We start from the raw sequence: 5,701 nt of genomic DNA on the forward strand, positions 1-5,701 counted from the left end.
GGGACGGGCGTGTGCTCTGCGGGGCCAGCACAGTTCCAGGGAAGACACACCCAGCCCGCCGGCCAGCTGGACCGGCTCCCTCTGCCAGGTCTTCCCTTCTGGCTTTGTCTAACCCAGGCCCCTCTCCCGGAGGCTCCCCACCTCTCCCCTCTCGGCTCCTTCCCCAGGGCCCCAGCTCCCCAGCTCCCCCGCTTTTCTCCGGGCCTCCTGGCCCCTCGGACCCACAGTTTGTAACGTGGGGTCGCTGCAGGTGGAGCCTCCCCATGACTGCCTGCTTTGCAATTCACTGTGGACTTTGCTGCTGTTAATCCTCACCGAGGATATCCTTCCACTGATTTCTAGAGAGAGTGGAAGGGAGGGGGAGAGGCACAGAGAGAGACACATCGATGTGAGAGAGAGACATCGATTGGCAAGCGCCCCAACCAGGGCCGGGGATTGAGCCGGCAACCTAGGTACGTGCCCTGGACCAGAATTGGACCCGGGACCCTTCAGTTTGCGGGCTGATGCTCCATCGGAGCCAAACGAATAAGAAGTGGTAAAATATACATCACAAAACTTAGCATTTTAACCATTTTTACTCTGCAGTTCAGTGGCAGTAAGTACCTGACACTGTGCGACCACCCCCACCCCCATCTCCAGCGCATCAGGATGCCAAGCGGAGACGGTCCCCATTGGACACCAACTTCCCCAAATTTGTTTTTAAAATGGAAAATGAATAAACGAAGAATTGAATGAGCACGGTCAGATTTTCAGCACCGCCGGCCGGGGCCCTGTCGGGCCCCGGCCCCTGTGCTGCGGGGGGCAGGCGAGAACATCAGCTCGCACACCCTGCAGTTTGAAAAAGCTGTTCCGTGGCCCTCGCCGGTGTGGCTCAGTGGATAGAGCGCCGGCCTGCGGACTGAAGGGTCCCGGGTTTGATTCCAGTCAAGGGCACACGCCTGGGTTGCAGGCTCGATCCCCAGTAGGGGGTGTGCAGGAGGCAGCCGAGCAATGATTCTCTCTCATCATTGATGCTTCTATCTCTGTCTCCCTTCCTCTCTGAAATTAATAATAATAATAATAAATAATATATATATATATATATATAAAGAAAAGGAAAAGCTGCTCCATGAGCTGCCTGCCCCTCACTTCCCACCTCACAGATGGAAGGAAGACAGCAGCCGTCACAGAGCGGTTGCATTAGCCCCCAGCTACCCTGCGCAGTGGGAATTCTCACCCCGGGTCATGAGGGAGGGGCCCGGGTGCCTGCCCCAGGGCAGCCTGAGCTGAGGGCAGGGCCCCTGAAGCGGGTGGGGCAGCGGGAGGGGCTTCTACCGGAAAGACCCCTCTGCTGGCCTTCATTCCCTCCGCGTGTCTGAGTTACTGCTCTGATCCTGGGACCACCCTCAGCTTTCTGCCTCCCATGGCTCCCAGTCCCCGAGGACCAGGGGCTGGAGTCCTAAGCACTGAAGGCCGCCTCGGGAGGCCTGAGGCCACTTTTCAATGAGATGATGGGTTTAATGAGACTCACTTTTCCCCGCCAAGTCATCGAGGAGGAGGCTGGGGGCCCCCGAGAAGGACAGGCCCTCCTGGACCCCCTGGAGCTGCCGTGTGGACCGGGCCCCGCCCCTGTCCAGCTCCCTGTGGCACTAGCCTCGGTCTTCCCCGGGGCCCCTGGCCAGCACCTGCCTGGGCCGGGGAAGGGACTGACGTTCTGCAGTCGGTGTGCGCGGTGTTGGGACAAGGGGGTGGGACAAGGGGGTGGGTGTGCCGCGGTGTTGGGACAAAGGGGTCGGCGTGCTGGCCCCGCCCCGCCGTTCCGGGCTCTGCTGATTGGGAGTGGTAGCCGGTGTGCCAGTACTTGTAGCCCTGAGATCAAGGCTGAGAGGCAGCCCTACCCGGTGTGGCTCAGTGGATAGAGCATCGGCCTGAGGACTGAAGGGTCCCAGGTTCGATTCAGGTCAAGGGCACATGCCTGGGTTGCGGGCTCGCTCCCCAGAAGGGGGCGTGCAGGAGGCAGCCGATCAATGATTCTCATCATTGATGTTTCAATCTCTCTCTTCCTCTCCCTTCCTCTCTGAAATCAATTAAAAAAAAAAAAAAAAAGACTTGGAGGCCACTGGGAGCCAGGCCCCGGGGGACAGGGAGGAAGTGTTTGATCCGGGAGAGATGGGGAGAGTTGTGACCTCACTGGCGCGGAGAGAGGCGCCAGCAGGCATTTCTGCGGCAGAGGGGACATTATGTCCAGCCACCGAGCGGAGACACAGTGAGTGTGAGGGGCCAGGGGGCACAGTGCTGGACAATTTGGGGAGCGGTGTGAGCCGAGCCGGCTGAAGCGCGGAGGGCGACCACAGCTGTGCCCACGTTAGCTCCACTGCGCGTGTGGTTCTCCCCCCCCCGCCCCTCCCCGGCTGTTCAGATGCCTGCGGCACAGTCTCCCCCGCGGCCTGGCCGGTGTGGCTCCGCTGGGCGGAGCATCGCCCCGTGCACCGAAAGGTGGGGGGCTTGATTCCAGGTCAGGGCACATCCCTAGGTCTCGGGTTCAATCCCCAGTCCGGGTGCGTAGGGGAGGCAACAGATCCACGTTTCTCCCTCACATCGCTATTCCCCTCCCCACCTCTCTCTCTCTCTCTCTCTCTCTCTCTCATCAATAAGATGAGAATTAAAAACAAAACAAAACTCTCCCATTCAACACCTACTAAATTGGAATCTCCAAAGGGGTGAGCCGGGGAGTTTTTCTTTCTTTTGAAGGAGAACTTTTTGTTACTTTTATGTACAGAAAACTCAGCAGTGTCCCTATAGCTCCGGTTGGTGGCCAGTTCAAGAGCAGCAGGAGCAGGATTTCATGGTGGAGCGGGATGGCCTGTGAGGGGGCCAGGGAGCTGCATGGTGACCTGAATGTCTAGCCGGGGAGGGGGGGGAGGCAGGCTGGGGCATGCGGCTGAGTGGGGGCGGCAGGAGGAGAGGCAGCTGCGGTGGAAGGGGGTGGGGTGGGCTCCAGGTACGTGTGCTGGGGCAGGCGCCCTTGGACTTGCAGGTGGAGGTGTCCAGCAGGGGGAGGGGGAGGGGGAGCCCTTAGAGGTGGGGGTGCAGACTGTGAGTGTGGATCATGCCTGTGATTGTGCGGGGTGAGAAGGCTGGAGCCCCGAGGACTGGCCACACTTACAGGACAGACAGCGGGAGAGGAACCCACAACGAAGGAGGAGAAGGCATGGCGGTCTGGGGGGCGGGGGGGATGGGGACCAGGAGGGAGGCCAGGCCCGGGTCGGATGGAGCCGAGCTGTCCCAGCTAGCCTTCAGCCTTGGTGACCGGATCATCGGTGGAGAAATAGGTTTTTCTGATTTCAAGGGTGGGTGGTACTTGTACACGTTTCTAGATCGTATCAGTTGGAGTTCGTGGTTTTCTTAAGCAGCAGAAGAATTCATTGAAAGGCCACCCAGGAGGAGGCAGGACCAGATTTGCAAAAGGGCCGGAAGCCAGCATCAGGCAGCAGGAAGTCCAATTGTCTTCTAACTGGACCGGCTGGAGGCTGCCCGGGGGTGGGGGTGGGGGACACGCTGCCAGTGCCCGCGTGTGTTTGGGCACAAAGCCTGCGGCTGCTGGGGTGGAGTGTGGGCGATGCTGACCTCGGAACACGCTCCCCTGGCCCTGACCTGTCCTGGGTCCAGTTGCCTTCACGGGTGGGGGCCCGTTTCTCACTCACACAACGGTGCTGATGGGCATGGGGTGGCCCTAGAGCAGTGATGGGCAACCTTTTGAGCTTGGTGTGTCAAACTTCGCCAAAAAACTGAGCATAACTCGGGTAGTGTGTCACTTTGAGGAAAAAACATTATTTCACAAATGTTTCATCCTCAGCATGCAGCTGCCTCAGCAGCCGCGTGTCATCAGAAATGGCTACGCGTGTCAGTGCTGACACGCGTGTCATAGGTTCGCCATCACTGTCCTGGATAGAGCAGAGTCGAAGTGACTTTAAGGTTTTCGGCTTGAGCAGCTGGAAGATTGGATTTGCCATTTATTGAGGTGGGGAAGCCTGCCGGGACCCGGCTTTAAAATCGGAAGAGGCCCCAACCGGTGTGGCTCAGTGGATAGAGCGTCGGCCTGTGGACTCAAGGGTCCCAGGTTCAATTCTGGTCAAGGGCATGTACCTAGGTTACGGGCACATCCCCAGTAGTGGGTTTGCAGGAGGCAGCTGATGGATGTTTCTCTCTCATTGATGTTTCTAACTGTCTATCCCTCTCCCTTCCTCTCTGTAAAAAATCAATAAAGTATATATTTAAAAAAATAATAAAAATAAATAAATAAAAGCGGAAGAGGCCTGGTGGCGTGGCTCAGGGGTTGAGCATCAACCTGTGCACCAGAAGGTCACGGTTCGATTCCCGGTCACGCATAGGCCTCAGTTGTGAGCGCAATCCCCAGTGGGGGCAGCCGAGGGGTGATTCTGTCTCGTCATTGATGTTTCTATCTCTTCCTCGCCTTTCCTCTCTGAAATCAATAAGAACATTTAATAAAAAAAAAGAAAGACGGGGGAGGGAGCAGCTGTTTGGGGCTTGGTGCCGTTGAGAACAGGTAGACATCTAAGTGACAATGTCGGACGCTGGCTGGACATGCACTCGGCGTTCGTGCAGACCTGCACGCCCCCCACTGGGGATCGAGCCCACAACCCAGGCCTGTGCCCTGACTGGGATTGAATCCGGGACCCTTCAGTCCACAGGCCGACGCTCTATCCACTGAGCCACACCGGCTAGGGCCGTTGATTTTTAGAGAGAGGAAGGACGAGGGAGAGAAAGAAACATCCACGTGAAAGTGAAACATCAATCAGCTGCCTCCTCACACCCTCTACTGGGGATCGAGCTGCAACCCAGGCACCTGAGCGTAATCAAACCGGCAACCTTTTGGTGCAAGGGATGGTGCCCAACCCACTGAGCCACACTGGGCGAGGCTTTTCCCCCCTGACGATGGCAGCAGTAACTGCATATTTGCTTCCGTCGTGGGGAAAGGAGCCTTGCTGGGTGGGTGCCTTGGAGGCAGGGCGAGGGGGTGGGACCTAGTGTGGTGGGGGTGTGGGGGGAGCAGGGTGGGCCTTCCTGGGAGCTGGCCGCGGAGCAGGTGCAGTGTGTGAGTCTAGAGCTGGCGCCTAGACGTGGTGGGCGCTGTGGAGTCCCGCCCACAGATTGCGTTTCCTTTGGCAGCGGAGCAGGAAGCAGGTCCCCAGCGGGAGTGAGGACTGGGGCCTCGACCGCGCTGGAGGTTTGAGAGGGTGAAAGTGCACGAATAAGCGCCCAGGACCATCCTGTTCACAGTGTCTGTCTGGGAGCTAGGAGCAACCACGTCACCTACTTGTTGGACTCTCAGGCCCGCCCCAGACCTGTGCAGTCCGCGTCGGAGTCTGAGCCCGGAGCCCAGGCGCCTCCCGTGCCGGCTCCGGCGGCACAAGCCCTGATGCAGGAGAAGGCACAGCGCTGTTCGAGGGACGGGTGGATTGATTGACAGGCTTTTGCTTCTCTTGGAGGTAACCAATCAGCGCTTGACCTTGACAACTCTAGATCCCTCTAACTGGTGGTGGGGACCCCCCCCCCCCCCAAATATCAGTGCGGTAAGGAGAAAAACGTTCCCTCTTCTTCAGAAGCCACAGCAATAAGCGCCGATTCTTTCTGCACCACAAAGCCGTCCCTGCAAATGCCATTTCTAACAAAGGAGTCTTGTGAAGACAATGACACGTGG

Source organism: Cnephaeus nilssonii (genome assembly GCF_951640355.1).
Source record: "Cnephaeus nilssonii genome assembly, chromosome: 13".
NCBI lineage: Eukaryota > Metazoa > Chordata > Mammalia > Chiroptera > Vespertilionidae > Cnephaeus > Cnephaeus nilssonii.